The 19,261-nt window shown below is 38.4% G+C and overlaps 1 protein-coding gene across 3 annotated transcripts in view; it reads right to left on the bottom strand.

Annotated features, from left to right (window-relative positions):
- The window catches only part of ARHGAP21 (Rho GTPase activating protein 21), a 111,465-nt gene that overhangs the window by 69,702 nt on the left and 22,502 nt on the right, over positions 1-19,261 (bottom strand). Inside the window, exon 1 of one of the 3 annotated variants that reach the window (XM_058039962.1) lies at positions 12,464-12,537. The exons of the other annotated variants lie outside the window; for them this stretch is intronic. The gene's annotated coding sequence lies outside the window, so the exon portion shown is untranslated. Of the gene's footprint in view, positions 1-12,463; positions 12,538-19,261 lie in introns of those variants that run through there. 3 annotated transcript variants of the gene reach the window in all.

The following is a 19,261-nucleotide window of genomic DNA, read 5'->3' as shown; positions in this document are numbered from 1 at the left end:
AATCAAGTTCAAGGACTGAAGAATCCCAGGCTACTAAAAATTATTCAAGCATCATTTCCCTGGGGAATTTTTTGTACAAGGTTCCTGCACAAAGTATCTCAAAGCATCATTTCCTGTTCTATGCAATTGCAAGGACATACAACAGATGCTTAAATGCACTGTAAAACGAAAACCTTGTTTTTAATGTTGTATTTAACCTTCTTTCTGAGCAATGAAAACATCCATGAAAAATCAGATGGCATTACAAAAAACTACATGAATCATTGGCAGCTTAACATGCACTAACAGAATTATCAGTAAGAAATCAGTAAGTAGCATTATGTTTGTAAATAATATTATTTCAAATTAAAATTAAGTCTCAAAGCAATAGTTTCCCATTATATCAGTCTAAAAAAACTAGCACATCCAGCCTGCATGCCCTCTAAAGTCCCTCTGATTTTTAATCTTCTCATCAATTTCCAGACCTCAATGTGCAGTGCTGTACAAGCTGAAAATCCTTACGTGACAGTTGAAGGCAACTGCAATCAAAGCTATAAATAGTCATATTGTAGAAACAGATAAACAGGTATGGTCTCAGTTCTGAACACTGAAAAGGTGAAAAATTGTGAACACAAGAAATAATTGATACATTGTACCATCTATTCTGGAAAAATCATTCAAGCCCTTTTAAAGCTGGTATGAGCAATCAATTTCTATCTTTATTTTGTGTTCAGTACCCAAATTCAAAATTATCCCTAAAGAAATGGGGCATGGGACTGGCATCCAGATTTGCTACCTTTTTAGACTGTCTTGGTTTGTGTCTTTTACCATACAGAATGCTTCACAAATCAATTATGTAAATAAAAGTCTCATTGTAGATGTAAGGGTTTCCCACATTACATTTTTCAGAGCCTACATCTGTATTTAAAAAACAAACTAAAAAATCCCCAACTCTCAAACCAACCAAACAACATCACCCCCACCAGACCATCCATGGGACTTATCTATCAGTAACCTCAGTCACAACATGGAGACAGCCTGTGCTAAGCAGTACATGCTTCAGCTGCACTTAACAAATGTTCAACTTTTAGATTGTCTACCAAGAAAAGTGATACCTGGTACAGCTGTTCAGCTAGACTGATATATGCTGAACAGAAAATGAGCTGGTGTTACCCATTTTACTGATTCAACAGCCATCGTATATATGGTGTTTAGGGCTTTTCAGTAGCTACTGACATAAGCCAGAGGAAAAAACCATAGTTATTAATCCCTAAAATCTTCCTGAGACACAGACAGGATATTCCAAATGCTCTAATATAGCTGGACTGACTTGAAAGCAGGGATATTTCTTGTATAGGGTCATCTGCTTTCCCCATTTTTGTACTCAGTCACTATCACTTAGCTAACTGCCCTGTTAAATATCTGCTACTGCAGAGAAAAAGGCTTTTCTAGGACAGTCTTGCCTTATTTAATGTGACAAGAAAATAGATTCTTTAAAAAGCTAACAAAGAAGAAATAAAGCTTTTTCTGGCTAAGCCTAGAGAATATGTAGGAAAAAAAACCTGACTACAAGGCAGCGGTATAAAAGATTATACAACCTGTTCTGAGATACATTGTCTACATCTTTGCAGCACAGGAAGGCATACAGAGCATACAAAGACTGTATTTTATCTTAGTAAAATAGCAGGATCACTCCCACAAGGTGTAAATTGAGTCTTTCTTTCAGTTCTCAAGCTAATAACCCAAAATTTGAAGGGAAATGGGTCACCATAATCATGTACTGAAACAGTCTTAAGATGTAGTGAGGTAATTTCTAATGTATCTTTAAATCAAACTAGAATGCACAAACAACATCTTACACAGAAGTTATTCCATTACTGACACAAAGTTGACATTAAGTAAATCCATCTTCCAGGTATTCAGAACACAGCCCTCTTCTCAAGACAAATCAGTTCCATCATTTTTAGCCTCAGGAAATACAATCATCTCTTACTCACTGCAAAGAGACCAGCAGGAAAACTGGAACACAGAAAACCCCAAATCCAAATCGTTTCTCTAAACTTCTGACTGACTCTTATGTTTACCAAAAATTGTAATCTCACCCTGAATAGGTAGGATGACAGAGACAGAAATGAAGGCAGGAAATATAACCTGTCAGTATATATACCAACAGTGTCCTTCCCTCAAAGGAGTGTTTCATCATTTTATGCCCTTGAAAGATGGCTACAGAGTATAATCAACATTGTTCTCCAAAACTACATGGATGGTGAGAAATCAGTCTGCCAAATGGGTGAGATATGAGGAAATCTATAAAAATCCTCAATGTAAGATTGTTGATGGTAATTGACACCATAAAAAAAAAACTAGAATCCACAGAAAGCAAGAGAGGCAAAAAAAAAAAAAAAAAAACCAAGACAAAACCTGAGAAAAACACCAATTGAATATTTAACAGCTGTACATGCTAGACTTGTTAAAAAACTCTCAGCCAAATTCCAAAGATGAATGCAGCAGTGCATGCATAATACCAAAGCTGTCCCTTCTTTATTAACATCAAAATTAGCATACACAGTTAATTAATAAATTTCCCAAATGTTTCAGTATTTTTAGTGTCAAACTGGAGCATTCATTTTTGCATGTTACTCCAGTGTCACCTGTCACACTGAGCAAGCAACAAGGTTACAAAAAAGAAAAATATTAAATTTATGTATAGATTTAACCTGATGACAGATAATAAAGAATAAGTAACTGTTCCTACCAACATGCTCTACCTACTTCAATCCAAAAGTACATCCTCTTTCTTGTCTACCTTTTAGAAATACAAACATTACTTGGGCATGGCTGAATGTAATCAACACCCATCAAAGTGAACTTTGCCAAGCAGAAATAAGTCACTAATTTAAAAGTAAATTTCCCTCAATCCAGTAATGAGCTGAACATTCAACATACAACTAAAATGCAATACAGATTCACAGCACAATACAATCAACCTAACAGTATCGACCACACGTTTATGTGACTGCTGACATTTACTACGTGCTGATACACAGAAGTGAAATTGGTTCACTCCACTGACAAAGTCTTTATCTATATAGTGACACTGCAGGAGCATTCCCCAAACAGAAAAATCAGGTGGTTTGAGACAGATGTACTGAAGCATAGAGGAGTTTCCTATCCCAAACATCTCTAAGTGGGCCACATCTCCCTGCGGTCCATTCCTCTTTGCAGAATGGGCCACAGGGAAATGGATCCTACTCAACAGATCTGACTGGTAGCAAGACCCTCAGTGCATGAGACAGAAGGTTTTTGTCTCCATCCTGGCCACTTCAGTGCTACATATTTAAGGAAGCTGCAGGAAGGATTTGGTTGCTCAGGGCTGGTAATTGCTCAGCATGTGAGGAGGCTGCCTCATCATGAAGCACCTGAAACTGGAGATGCAGATGTAAACAAACCCTCAAAGCTCTAAAAGATCAAACATCTACAGAACCACATTCACCACAAGACAAGATATGGAGATAAACACAGCCTTAGTCCACACACATAAAACCATCAGTAGATAGCATTAACAGAGACAGAAAAAGCTGGTCTTGTCAGGGCCCTCACTCTGGGGTCACTGCTGTCTGGTTTTGGAACTGGGGACACAGCTCTTCTTCCATGCTACAGTTCTTTGTGAAGTTGAGGGGAGGAAGGGAAAGAAAAAAGTAAGAGTTTCCAGAGGAAGACTTCAACTCCCAAACTCAGGGGAAGTACCAGCACTCAGAATCACTGGGGTTCCCATGTATCTCTTAATGGGCAAGGGTAATGCATGCATGAAGAGCAGCATATTTGCCGAGACATCCCAACACTAACATTTCTCTTGTATTGCAGCTGAGTGGGATGCACTAACTGGAAAGGGCAATAGAGGCAAACAAACTGAAGAATTCAACTGCCACTAAAACAAGATGCAAATCCTTTATGACTACAAGTGGAGACTTTCACTACAATTTATGGTTCAATATCAAACAAGAGGAAAACAGGAACAGATTATTAGTGATCACAATAAGACTAAGGGGAAGACAGGCAATGCCATTCCTCCTGTTTGCTGCTCACCTGGGTTGGTGAGGTGGGACTCAAGCAGCCACCAATAACAGCAAGGTGGTCTCCATGAGCTGCTCTCCCTCTCTTACGCCCCTCATGGGTCTTGCAAAGACTCACAGTGAGGCAATTCAGAGCAAGGGAAGGCAATAAAGATGGGAGCATCCCCCAATGGAGTGACCACAGTCTAGGTGTGTCCCTCACAGGAGCTCACCTCTCATCACTTTAACACACCACTATGGCACTAAGCCTGGGTGTTTTTTGGTGGACTAACCAAACTGAATTCAGACACATGTTAGGACATCACCCTGGGAGCAAACCTATCTTTCCTTCAGGACTGTGAATCTCACCCAGATGGAATAGAAGCTGGTATAGTTCAATAACAAATGCAGCAGCTGCTTGCCAGCAGCAGAGGTTAGTGAGGACACCAAACTTTGAAGTGCATCTCAAGACTGAAAACTTTAATTCAATAAAATACATAAACCATATCCTTAAACCAAGACCAGGTGAGGAGAAAGGCAGCTAAGATGGCAATACATAACTACTCTCAGTGCATGAAGTAAGTGGGAAATCTGCGACCTTTCAAAAGCCAAGCATCTGTGCCAGCATGGCAGATGGCTGGGAGGCACAGGGAAGGAAACAAAATTCTGTCAAGCACCATGCAGGCTACAGAGCTGGCTGGGGCTTGGAAGCAGGACAGAGGGATACATGTGTCTGTGTACTTTCTGCCTACTTCTGTAGTACTAGCATTGTAGCAAACACAGTCATTCAAAGGAGAAACAGCATTTTCAAGATAAAGGATTTCAGTTCTCATAAAGGTCAAGGCATACACAGAAAACAAACAGTAAAAACCTCCATGTGTGCATGTTATTACTACACAGCTCAAACTTGCCTACTGCACTCTACTGCTCATGAAAGGCGGCTCTGTAAAGCAGTTGGTGCTCATGTCAGTCTCACCACAAAACCCAAAAAGCAAAGCTGAAGGCTTTCTACAGCAAGGATGATCTCAAAAATGCCCCCTTCATGTGTCTGTTCAACTGAAAATTTTTCAGTTTACCTGGCTCTGCATTAAAAGCAGTAATACCCCAAGTGGTTCTGCAAACTGCACCTATCTAGACATACCTGCTTGAATCAAAGCAGCTTTCAGCTTCCCAGGCCAGGTGAGTTCAGAAAGAGTTGTTCTACTTTGAAGTAAGGAAAATTCCAACTCACTAAGTGCTGCCTAGACTTAATGTAACTTTTTTCTTTTTCTAGACAGCACAATCTCTGTTTTTTCTTAGACAGTAGTTCTGACAGCTGGATCTTTTGAACAATGCTTTAAACTCTAGATAGTACCAAGTGTAGCATATTTCAATTCATTAATCTAGCATATGTCTATTTTAGTTTTATATACATAAATACACACAAAATTAAGTATACTGTTTTGTGTGTGTATATATTTGCTTCTACACATCCAAAAATTGCACTAATTGATTGAGATTCTTTACAAAGCTAATTAAGTGGGCTTCAGATAATAATTTATACTGCCACAGAGTAACAGCCCATTTCAAACAACAGTAACAGCACTAAGACACAGAGCAAGAAGTATATAATGAAACACTTCACACACTATTTTCACGATGCCTTTTATTTGTATCTTGAATTTTGTTATTCATAACAACATACATGGAGTTCATAATATTAAATTTAGTCAGAAAAACATTAACAACAAAGAGAAATTGAGAGCTTCCTTGTTTTCTTATAGAACCATTAGCAAAAGCCTCCCCTCTTAACAGCTACATCCTTAAACTGGAAAGAAAGGAAACATCTGCAGGGCTGGTAGCTAGCATAACAGCAAAATATCATGTGATCTTAATTTAGCTAAATTTAAAATTTTCCTTCTCTGCTTGTTCTGTCATTGCTTGTTAGGAATAGGAAATTCTCTGTCCTCACCTTACAGTGTAATGTGGAAATATCAGAGACAGGAGACAAAGAAAGCATGCTTCTGCTCCTCAGCATTGAAGAAATGAAGAAATGTCTGAGATTATTCCATGCAAGATACAAGAATCTTCTCAGCAGTCTAACAGAAGTGGTAAGAGCACCTTGCACAGTCACCAGCTGTCAAGGGCTGGCTTGTACTGGCTCTTTCAACCGATAGGAACTTTTTCAGATCCAAGACCATGAGCTGTCCCATGACCACTCTGCTTCCTACAAACGGGGAGAGGACAATAAAAACTCCACCTCTGTCCCCAGCTAAGTACACTAGTGCAAAAATAGGAAGGAGTGTCAATGAAGTTTGTACTCTTTCTGCTTTCAAGAATAACCTGGTCTTCACCAAACACACAAGATACCAGATAGTTTCCACTACACTTCCACCACAGTATAAGCACAAATGTATTTACATGTGAAATAGCTTTGCAGAAGCCTTCAAGAAAACCAAAACCACTGCACAATATAAAATCACCAAAATCACCTGCACAGACCCCACTTCAATAAACTGCAATAAACTGATGCTCCACACTTGAAACTACTACCAGCCCTGAAACTACCTACAGATTTCCTTCCCTTCATAGTGTTTTTCTCCACTGCAGCCAGAAACTATGACTTGAATCAAATTATTAACTCCCCAAGGGACACAGTTAAAATTTACCAAACCACCCAAGAGAACAACCAGTTTTCCTCAGCTTCTTTGTCCCTATGGCAAACCTCTATGTTGACTAGGCTACTCCAGGATGCAGCTACAATACTAAGAGCTTTACTGCTTTGGAGCTGAGCAGTGGACAGTGCATCCCTATACCTGCTCTCTATTGAATGTAAGCATGAGGCTGACCTTCTCTTACTGAAACTACTGAACTTTGCAACATAAACAGAATATGCTCATTTCTGTTCTAAAACCAAGAAAATGAGGTCATGTAGAGACTAGACATATCACTTCATCTGCATAAGTGCATCACTGTGCCTGCTGGTAATTCAAGCTGTTAAGGCTTAAGCTCATTCAGCACTGCACTAAGGATTTTATTTCATGTATACCAGAAAAGTCTCTAAACCTGCCCAAAACCAAACAGAAGCCTTTGGAATACCAGGGATTTGAACCTTCAAAGTCAAACCTAAACAGTAACCTAAAAAACATGGTTATTGCATGCAAGTTGTTATTCCAGAATTTGATTCCATTTGTAGAAGATTTACCAAGACATATGGGGGAAGTTTTAAGAACAACTGTGTGGATCAAGGCTAAATAACAGCATAGAAATTTTAACACAGAGAAGATGGCTCAAAACCCAAAAAGGACCAGTGTGTCAAGATTCTTTACCACCCCACATACACAGCTTTCCTCCTCAAAAATAACCTCTAAACAGATCTACATACAGCATGAGATACTCAGTGCTAAAGCTCTCTGATAGTGACTTCATTAATAAACTCCTGCTAACTCACCACTTAAAAACAATCCTGGTCCTGTGTTTCAAGACATTTAATTTCAACATTCTATATAATGTGCACATCAACACACTCTTACATTTCAAAGTCCTAAACTTGGAAGTGAAAAGGCTTGTCCATTGTAAAACAAAATAAAATAAAATTAGCATACACAGATGTAAAGCCACATATCCAAACACCCAAATTAAATTATGACCAACCTCTAAATTTGTCATCTATTGTGCATCTAAAACAGAGGGGAAAAAAAACAACCTTTTCAGTGAATAACTTCTTTTACAAAGATACAATGCTCAGGAAAATGCTTAAAAAATGAGTGTGAAATCATTAACATGAAAAAATATATTAAATCTTTATGCACAGAGATGATACTAAGAGGATAAAGAGGAGAAAGTTGTCCACAGGATTTTCAGTTTAACTGCAAATCCAAAAGCTTCTGAACACTGACTTATGCCATGCTCATATGTGCCCTGCATATATTTCCTCACAGTTTGCATTGCGCATGTCAGTTGATATAGGGGAACTAAATCTACATTTGTTTCTCTCTCTGGAGGATGCAGTGGAGAGAGAGAAGAAATCTATTTTAACACAAATCTATTTGCTTATTTAAGAACTACTTGTCTTTGCATGCCTATTATTGTGGCTTGAATTGCTCACTGTTGCCAAGTTATTTCCCTGTACTTCTGGACATTACAAAATGTTTCTCCGGCAATGTGAATTCCCACAAGGAGTTAAGTCACCAGCTGTTTCATGCAATGATTTTACACTTTTTGCTTAAACTGAAAACAGCACACCCTGCACTGCTACCAAGACAGATTTTTATCATATTGCCTCCCTCCCTCTCTGAGGCAGATGAATAGAAGAGCACAGTAAGATAATAAATATCACATTTCAAAACCATCATCAGCTGCAAATATTTCAGAAGAAATGCAGACACCTTTGTTATTTCATCCTCCAAAATGACACATGTGGAAGACAGAAAAGCATTTTTAATGTCACTGGAGATTCTCCAGAGGAAGGGAATTAGCTGCAGTGCAGCAGCTGCTGCAGCACTGCTGCGTTCTGGGGCCCGAACGAAGGTGATGCGAGAGCCCAGCTTGCACTGTAACAGCACATTCTCACACAGTGCCTGCAATAATGAACTCCAGCTAAAAGAACAGAAATCAGACACCTTGGCTGCTAGGTCAGCACTAACAACAAACCTTCATGTACATCAAAATATTCTTTGATGAGAAGGTTTCTCCAAGACCAACAACTGCAAAGATGAGGCCCACACTGTGCAGTGAAATTTGACCAACTGCAAGTTTACAGAATTTGCAAAATACTTACCCCTGGCTGAAAAACCCAAGATTTAAGTATTTACATGGCTGAAAGAATATTATCATTATTTTTATATGCTAGGGTGCAGTAATAAGATTGATAAAAGGAAAACTGATGCAGTTCATCAAAGAACCAACGAGAACAGGACATGAGAAGACCAGATCTGCTCTCCTCGAACTAGAAGTCTCCTCAGAGCACAGTGCTGACCTATGCTCTGTACTGGTAAGAAGACAACCTACACTCAATTTGTGGTCTACTGTTCCCTATCTAACACATGAAAGAAATGCATTTGTGATAAAAGGAAGGAAAAAATCCAAAACCACTTGATTGCCTACATTATATTACCTACCAGTACTCCTTCCAAACATCTGAAGCGGTGGAATTTGTTTTAGGCATACTTGCTCTACTGCATCTCATCATGGCCACAAGGTGAACTGACATAGCAGGCATCTCCAGAGCATGCTCATGTGCTGGAAGCTCATAAAGGACATCCTTACAAGGACAGAGGGAGTAGCTCCTACTACATCTTACTGAGGATGAGCCTAGTCCATACATTACTGAGGAAAAATATTACCTAGCTCTTCCATACATTCATTGAGGAACTCCTCTTGGACCACAGCTAGCATACTAAGTTATCATTCCAAGATTACAACTCCATAAACATCAGACTACCATATAAAAAAAATAATTGCTTTAACTTTTTAAGGCACTCTCACCCTCTCTCTCTTTTTTCTTCTTTAAGAAAAAATACTAAAAACTAAGACCAGACTATATTAAAAATAGGATTAATCATTTATGATTCTGAGAGGGCAATCTGGATAAGTACAAACATAAATTTCCACCAAGGTAAATTTCCTGTACCAAGGTCCCCCATAAGATACAAACTTTTTGCCTACTACTTGGTTTCACTAATCCTACATTTGCAGTCACGCTGGAGAGCTCTGAATTGCCAGTAAGACTGTCACACTTGAATCTACCCCATGTCCCACAAGACAACTGTCACAGACAACATACTGTCTTGCAGGAAGCAAGACACTTTGGCACTTCTTAATAACTCATTTTAAGAAATATTTTTAACACAGGTAGTGCAGTTCTCCCATGAACAAAAAGGATGAAAAACTGCAAGCAATCAAGTTTATTGTGAGTGAAGGCTTCTGAGTTGTTCTTTAAGGATCACCGTGTGATAGTCATCAATTCCATTCAATGTTTGGACTAAAAACTGTAATTCACTGATGCCAACAGAACGTCACTGACTTACATGATAGAATAATTTTATTTTAAGGATTTTTGGTTTTGTATGAAATATTGCATATCCTTTGAAAACATTTTGATACACATAACAGTTTGATGTATCAGAGTGCAAAGAGCAACTGTGCCCAGCCATAGTAACTTTAATTTCACACCATGAAAATAGGTTTTCTAAAATTTAAACCACCATGATAGAAGAAGATATCTCTGCATATTTCACACTTGCTCACTTCCTGTTTTAAAAAATAAGCTTTGGGAAATATATGCTCCAGAGCCAAGGGAGTGGGTGGCGAACAATAAAAACAAAAGAAATCCTGAGAATGACTGCAACCTAATTTGAGATATTATTAGTGACACCAACTTTAGAGGTGACCCATCTGCTTTCTCACCAGCAGCCTGCTTGGGCACTGTGAGGTGGGAAAGGGGGAGAGCAGCACTGCTGTGAGGAGGAGCGCTGCTGTGAGGAGCAGCGCTGCTGTGAGGAGGAGCGCTGCTGTGAGGAGCAGCACTGCTGTGAGGAGCAGCACTGCTGTGAGGAGCAGCACTGCTGTGAGGAGCAGCACTGCTGTGAGGAGCAGCACTGTTGCAGCACTGCTGTGAGGAGCAGCACGCACCTCTCCCCAGGCCGGGCAGCTTCCACTTCTGCCACACCATTTCAGTGCAGCAGGAACAGAGTAGCTGCACTGGAATATCCATTCCATAAACAAACTTCAGCTTCATTTCAAAGAAAAGTATCAGCAACAGCTCATTAAATTGTATAGTTCACAGAGACTGGACTTCAGTTAAAGTAAACAAAACAACCCCAAACACACATAACAACTGCATAATCTACTTAATAAAATCTAGCAAGATCAAACAGTTCTGCACCATTACTACCTAAACCATGCAATCAATTCAGGGTGTACTGATCTAAAGCTTGTTTCTTCTTCTTTCCATATTGGTAAGAAACAGTTTTTAGACTAAGTGAACCCTGTTCTGCATGGAGGTGAGAGGGGGCTTTGGTGGTTTTGTTTGTTTGTTTGGACTTGGTTGAAGGGGTTTGATTTTTTTTTGAAAAAGGAAGTGCTTGGGGTTTGGTTTTGGGGTGGGGGGTAGTGTTTAGGGTTTTTTAAAACCTTCCACTTCAGTATGCTCAAAAAGAAATTCTCTTTTATATTCCCTCTAGTTATATCAAATCCATTCTAAAACTTGGCAGGACTGCCCACATCCTAAGCCTTTTCTTATTTCTTCTTGATTCCTCTGAAGCACGGGAAGCAATTGTCATACTGCATTTGATTGGACAGGTGAATTCTTATACATATGTAAGTAAATAGATCAAATAGTTGGGCATCTGTAAAAGTTAAAAGTTTAGGAGAATGTATCATGTTTCCTCTGTTTTTTCAAATTCAACAGAAGATACTTTTTACCTGTCACATTAACTAAAGTACTGGAAAAACCCAGGCACCATCAATCAGGCTAACAAAAGAACTAAACCAATACCTACAAACAAACAAGACCAAACCCCACCACAATCACCTTGCAATGTATTTTCCTGATTAAGAAGCTTCAGTATAGATGTCACATACAGGGGTTGTAGGCATTTTTAAACAGCAGATTATTTCAAAGGACCTCTATGCAGAGTAGAAAAAAATTCTGAATCACCCATCTCTACTAACCGTACTGAAACTACAACTTTATAAGGATTGCTTACCTTCCCCTTGCACCAAATAAAAAATAAATAAATTTTCTTCAGTGACTGGCTGAATGTTATATGAGAAATACAGGTAATATCTAGAGTAATTTTAAAGCAGTATTACAACTGCATGCACTATTTAAAAGGCTTTAGTAATTGCATTTTTAAAACATTTTCACTGAGAATCCAGGCAATTTCGTTTGGCTTTTTTACCCTCCGGTTCTACAGCCAAATAGTGAATAAGAAGTATATCAGTCCATATTAAAAACTGAATAGCATCCTGTGATTTATTTAATCCTGTATATTAAAAGAAAAAAAGGGTAACAACTCTCCCCCCACACTTATTTTAATCCTGTTCATGATCAAGTATTTTGAAATAGCCAAGATGCTCAGTCTTTTCAAAGCAAGAAAACAAATCAGTTTTATATTTATTAACAACTTAGTTTGTCTTGGCATACCTCCCCCTTCCTGTACATGATATTTACCTTTTTGTGCAATTCATTAAACAAAATCCCTCAAAGCACAAGACTCTAAAGAGAACAAAGTAAAGTATTCAAAGTGTGAAAAAAGCAATTATATAGTCAAACCATGTTTTGTATGCTTACTAACTCTAGAAAACTCCTTAGTAAATAGCAGCATTTCTAACAGTTCATCCTCAGTAAGACTGGGGGTGGGGAGAAGAGATCAGCCGGAGCCTTTTTGTTCTCCCTTTATACTAGATTACATAATCATCTTGTATGCAAGGATAAGCAAAAGACAAACCTGGTCACTCCATGCACAGTAGAGGTTACATATGAAACTCCAGTTGTGATTGATCACGCAGTCCAAAATCCTGAACTGGGCCATTGCTGCGGTGCTCGGTGCTGCTGTGCTCTGACTCAGCTTTTGTTCGGGTGATCCTCGAGGATATGAGAGCTATGCAGCAACGGCACTCAGGAACAAGGACTTTCCTTCCTGTTCAGTCTCCCTTCCCACCCCAACTATGTGTCAAGTCAACAAGATAAACTGACACAATTGCGTAACATTCTTCAAAATAATACTTCCGAAGCTGACAAATTATGCATTCTTAGGAATATATGGGAAATAGGAACATCCTAAGAAACCACACTAAAGCAAGCAAAGGCACTCTCAAACTGCACTTATTATTTTCCCTACCCCCTTCATTTCTGCTCCTGCTGAAATGACTTTAAATATAAACAATTTAGTGTCATAATTCACATCATATGAATCTTAAAACCTCCTTAGGCATGGTTGTGATGATGGGTCCCCATCCTGTACGTGAGATTCAAAAGCTTAGGATGCCTTTTTTAAAACAGCACAATACAAGCAACTTTTCAAAGTTAGGAGAACATCACAGTGTTCATAAAATTATACCGGTTTATCTACTTTGTATTCCTTAACAGAAGACTTCTCTTTAAACCTGTAAAAGTACTGTTAGTGTTGCACAGATATGCTGGCAGCCCTCTGTAATGAAGGATGACCATCCTATAGATCAGGGCTGCCATACCAGAGGGACCCTGAGAAACTGAAGAAATATTGGAAAAGTTTCTTCCTTCCTTCATGTATTCCCTTTCTGCAATCTGCAAACAACAATCCTATTTTAGCATGAACCTCACTTACTGTATCTTGACTGCTTACCTAATATTCCCATTCTAAAGTGAGATTCAGAAATACAGGAAATACACATTTTATCTGGTGACTACAAAAACTATTAGATTAGTCACAGAACCAACGCAGAATAACCTGCAGTTTAAATGATACAATTATCTAACAACATCCATGAGATGCAAGAGACAGAAAACTCTTGGGAAAAGATGGAGGAAAGGCAATAGGAACAAGTGGCCAATTCACCCCATTGGTTCAGTAATGGACAAATGACTGAAAAGGACTTCAAATGGCAAAGAAAATGTGTGCTAAAAAAGCAGCCTGGAAATAAACTTGTACATGAGAGTTAAACAAATGGTGTGGCCAAAGAGCAGCTCTAACTTTGAGACAGTTATACAAATAAGGCCTCATTTGTTTTAACCAAACTAAATTAAAAAACTCTTGTTCCAATTTCTCATCCAAAGGACCCTGGAAATTAATACTAGAGTCCAAGCCAACTTCTTCCCTTCTTGCCAATGTGAATAGTCTGAAAACTTCCAAGACCCTGTTGTGTACAAAAAAAAAAAAAATCTATTCTGGTTTATTTTAAGAGAGATATGGCAGGAGATCCTCTATTATCTTTACATCTAATTCTGCAAATGGGAGAACAACAACACAGCACAAAATTAATGTGTTCTCAGGTGAAAAAAAAAAATAGAACAATAACATCTCCAGTTAGATGGTCTGTAGTGAAGCAGGCAGGGCTGACATGACATGTGGCTAGAAGAAATGTCCTGCTTAGCAACGATTACTAGGTGGAACAGACACACTTCCTCACAAGAGACACCATTAACTATCCAAGCTTGAGAAATCTTGGAGAGGATGTCTGGGAAGGTTTTACAGAGCAGGGGGTTACTGCAGAGATGCCAGAGCAGACTGAGGCAGTGAAGTCCCCAGGACAGCAATGCTGGAATGAGGAAGGACCTGGCACCCTGCAGGACTGGCAGCAGGGATGCTGGCAGAGCCTGTGGGGCAGCCTGCACATGGCTGGAAATGCAGCCAGCTGCACATTTGCTGGACTGTGGAAAAATGCTGTCACCAACTAAATAAGACAGGGGGAAGAGGGAAAGTAGATCTGGAAAATTAAAAGAAGACTGCTGTTCCATACTAAAATCAACATCAACCAAGATCTTCCTAAAAAGTATTTTAGTACAATTTTGCAGTGATCGGTTTTACTATCAACTATCTACTTCTAGATTCATCAAATATCACTCCATATTTATTTCTTATGAAGCACTCAACTTCCTAATAAGCATTCAACATATTATATTAGGAATCCCCTACTGTACAGTATGTTATTATTTTAAAAACAGCAGTTACAACTCAGAATCAAATTTGTGTAACTTCTTCGATAAAGTCAGCAGCCATTATTTACCCTTTACCTTCCACTCATTTTCAAATCTGTTTTAAGGAAATCCTAAATCTTTTTTTATCTCCTACAATCTGGACAGTGCTTAAACACCATTGCAGTTTATGCAAAAGTGTCTAAATACAGCAGATAAGCCCATAAATAGCAATACAGAGCAGTAGTAGATCACTTTCAGATAGAGTCAGTTCCTGCCAAAGGTTAATATTAAATGCCTGTAAACTCCAGTGGGCACAAGAACAGCCTGAGGGCAAGTTGTTTCAAGCTTGAGTCTTCATTAAGGTGTCTCAGGTAAAAGGAGTTCACAAACTGCAGCAAGAGCAGCACCTTCAACAGTAAATTGCAGTTATTGCTTAAAATGGACTGTATGAATGTTTTTCTCCAAGTCAGTCTTTATACTTGTAAATTTGAACCTGCTGTTACTGAAAGCTGTTCCTGATCATCATCAGCCAGATTGACAATGCCCTCATTTACAAGAGATAAATCTTCTTACTGGCATGATGTTAAATCAAATTCCACTAATTCAGCACTCCCCTGTTATAACCTTATTTTCTTTACTGTTAACATGTTTTTTCGGAGACCATTTTTACTTCTCCTGAGCATAGTTACTATGTATGAAGCTTCCTTAAAAAAGGCATCAAATCAAGAGAGGTCTTCTTCCCTTTTTGCCTTCAACATTCATTTAACTTGTGCATTTCTTGAAAAAGTTAATGCAGAAGTAAAACTGAAGTAATTTTTGTTGTAAGCATTAAAGTTTTTTAAAGTTTCACTCAAAATAAAAAAGCAATGCTTACACACTGAATTTTCAGTTTGGAGGTCCACAGAGCACTTAAAGATGCACCCACAGCATAACTAGAGAATGAGAGATGACAAAATCAACATTAGCAGGCACCAAAGGACTCACATCCAGAGACAATTTGAGTCCAGCACTCAATTGCCCAGAGAGCTCCTTATCATACACTGAGCTTTGACTGAAAAAAAATCCAGGTTTAAGTTCTACACTGGTCAGCTTTTTGCCTCTAAATAATGAAGGGACCACTTTAGAACTGAGAGAACACAATGAAGTTGAACCTCAGTTATGCAATTTATTAAATTTAAAAAGTCAAGAGCCCATCCAATATCCTCTCACATCTCTTGTGAAATCCAGTGTTATCTCCTGCTCTTAAAAACCAAGTTTAAGATCTCAATATTTTGAGTTAACTAAACTAAAAACAGCTCAAAAACAACTTCCTAAACTCTTTCACAACTCTCGATCTTTGTATGCATATTCTAGAAGGTTAAAAAGAAACAGCAGAAAAGAGGCACAATTTCCCTAAAATTGTGCCCTTCAAGTATCTAGACTTTTCTCTAAAAACTGCAGTGAGCTTTCTGAAACAGAAACAGCTCATACTGGCAGAAAGGAAGGGCTTCCATTTCCCTAAAACTCCAGATACTTCTTCTACATGAGTAAATATGCAAACCACACACAAGGGTCAGCAGATGGGCAGCATGTAATGAAGTGTGCACCAGAAAGATGCTGTTCAGATGCTGTTCAGAACTTGCAACAATTCTTTGAAAGGGTAAATCCTTTACTAACAAAGTGCAGACTGACAATCATGATGGTGAAGCTCTGGTGGAAAAGTGGGGGGTTTTTAGCAAATGAAATTGAGAAGTGCACAATAACAAAAAAGAAAAATGTGTCTGAAGAAAAGGTGTTTTCATTGCTCAGGTCGCAAAGACTGACAAGGAAAAAAGTTCCTACAAACCAAGTCAATGGCAGGAAGAAGTTGAAATATGATTCCATTCTGAGTTCTTTCCTATCATTGAAATTGTTAAAAAATCTATGAACATTAAAAAAAAAAAAGGAAGAAAAAGTAAATACAAAAACCATCTCTCTCTGTAGTGGGAAAAAAATATCGGGAGTGTTTCCTTCCCTCTGTAATGACTCCTTTTTAAGATGCAACACAGTTCATAGAGTTAGAAACACAAGAGAACCTTGGAGGGGGGGAAATGCAGGGTACAAATGGTGGCACAGCACCATTTCAGGCTGTTTAACACATTCATACCAGTCTGCCACAATTCTACTGGTATTTCAGTCCAAAACCTGAGAAACTAAGGGAGTACACAAGACATATCACTTTTCCTTCAGAAACTAAGGGCAAAAGAAAATAACTGAGATAAGCATCACTGTCATTCTTCTTCTGTACAAATGCAACTTGTATTTTATCAATGTATAAACTCATCTAATGAATTCAACAATGTATTTTATAATGCATTTTGTAAACACAAACAAATTCACAATATCTACATAATATAAAGAGAGTTGTTCTAGTAATTGTTTAAAAACTCGTGCAGTGAGGTAATCATCAATTTGGCTGCCTAATTCTCCAAAAATTCTCCTGCACCAACTCTCAAGACAACTTCACCATCATGTTTACTTCCAAGAAGGACATGCAATAGCAGGATTGATCTGTCAAGTCAGTTTGAGTCACAACATAGAAAAGTCCTTTTCTCTTGAGCAATCAGTTCAGTTCAGCAGTTAAGCACAAGTAGTGCCCACTTCCTTGGATTTTAGCCATAGGCATTTTCAGTAGACCAGTCCTGTGTTTCCTTTATTTAACCAACTTCTAGCATTTCCTTTTCTTTATCTGACATATTCAGCTACAGACCCTCTGTTTCAGTGAACAATCAACATGCAAACAAAACCTGACTTTTTACTAGCTTTAGCTATAGGAAAGTATCATTTTGCATGTTATCCCATAAAAATCAATATACTCAAATATACTTTGATTCCTCAAGCTGCACTCTAGTAAAGCAGCTGGCAATCTTTAGAAACTGGAAGCAAACTTCTAACACTGCTTTATTTAAGAAATGCACAGCCAAGTTTAGTGAGGACTGAGTGAGAAATAAAAGCCATATGTACTCTCATGCAAAGTATACTTCTGTCACACCATTAAGCACTTGGTAACATTTACAGAGTTAACGAGACCAAGCCCCTGAGAATATGTAAGTTTACTGAAGCTATCACCACTGCTACCTACAAGCTCAATGTCTCACAAGAGCAGATCACTTGTTTTCCACCTGCAAGTTCCTGGGTGGCAAATGCACTGCTCCTGTGGAAATTCCTGTTTGTCTAATCCAGTGTCCACACAACTATACCAGTATTGTTTCAGGGTCCACTTGCTCTCACTATCTTTAGTTTTTATGTCAGCAGAAGATTAAAACAGCAAAATCTAGCAAAAATTTTACAAAAGTCTGTTTGTCACATGCATTTTAGATCATATTAGTAGTATTCACCTGGTTATTTTACATCATCTCCAGTCTAAGACAAAATGCAATGTGACTTAATTTGAAATGTCTCCATATGGTAATTTTTCATGTCCAAGCAAAACATGGAAAGAAAATACTGCAACGCTTATTCCTACCATAATGCAGCACCTACCATCACTTATTTGTCCCCACTAAAACAATAAGATACATTACTAGTTGTTTTTAGGTTACAGCTGAATCTCTAACTCTAGAAGACAGTGTACACATCAGCAATGAACTAGCCATGATCAAGCTAAAAACTAGGCAGGTCTTCCTCTTTTTTTTTTTTTCTTACCCCCAGGAATGATGGTAAAAGCATATAAATTGAATCATATCAAATGTAATGGCTTTGGTATCAACAACACACATTTCTCTTTTACAGAAGGCTTTTCGCTTGCAGCATTAGTGATCCCATCTGAACACACATGGATTCACAACTGGCTTGAGCACCACCACAGGAAGAAAAGTCTAACAGGGACTTCCTGCTGTCTTTCCATTCTTCACTACACTGCAGTGCCATGCAATCAGCTCAGCCATTTTCTGATCCCAGCACAAAGCCAGACCTAAGTCACTTGCAGCTTAAGACAGGGCTTCAGAATCCTAAAATTTCCACTGTAATAAAAGAGAATCCCTACATACATTAATCCCTATAGAAAGACACAGGAAAATACAGTGTTACCTCTAGTGATTACAGAGAAAATCCTTTCAATTTATTGGGACATTTCTTTAGATAGTAAATCTATTATAATAAATTTAAATCTTCTCAATAATCTAGGGATCTCTAAATACAAGGATAAAAGTAATCACCAATTGTGACCACACCTGAAGCACCTTCACTTTTCTTCATTGCAGCCCAATGCCCTCTTATTGAGACCAGGGGATGTTCAGAAGGCTGAACTGTTTGTGCACAGAGAACCACCTTCCTGAAAGACAATCCCAGAAAGCAACACCCTTGTCACTCCAGACACAGTGCCAGCCCAATCACAACACACACACATTCCTGCTTTCCTGCATTCAGACTGTGAGAACCAGAATTAAAAATATTACTGTTGTTAAACACAAGAACTATTGAAATATTACAACATTTTCAGTAAAGTCCTCCTATTTCTGTTAGAATAGTATGTTCTCAGTACTTGACTACATGGTCTACTTCAAAGCACAACTCTGATACATAGAGAATAACAGCAGAATCGTCCTACAACACCAAGTACAAATTTTGAAGTTAGCATCACCTCACCAAACTTGCAATCAGAACAGTTGAG

This window comes from Melospiza georgiana, chromosome 1 (assembly GCF_028018845.1).
Source record: "Melospiza georgiana isolate bMelGeo1 chromosome 1, bMelGeo1.pri, whole genome shotgun sequence".
In the NCBI taxonomy this organism is placed as follows: domain Eukaryota; kingdom Metazoa; phylum Chordata; class Aves; order Passeriformes; family Passerellidae; genus Melospiza; species Melospiza georgiana.
This window is presented reverse-complemented; position numbering and strand designations above follow the sequence as displayed.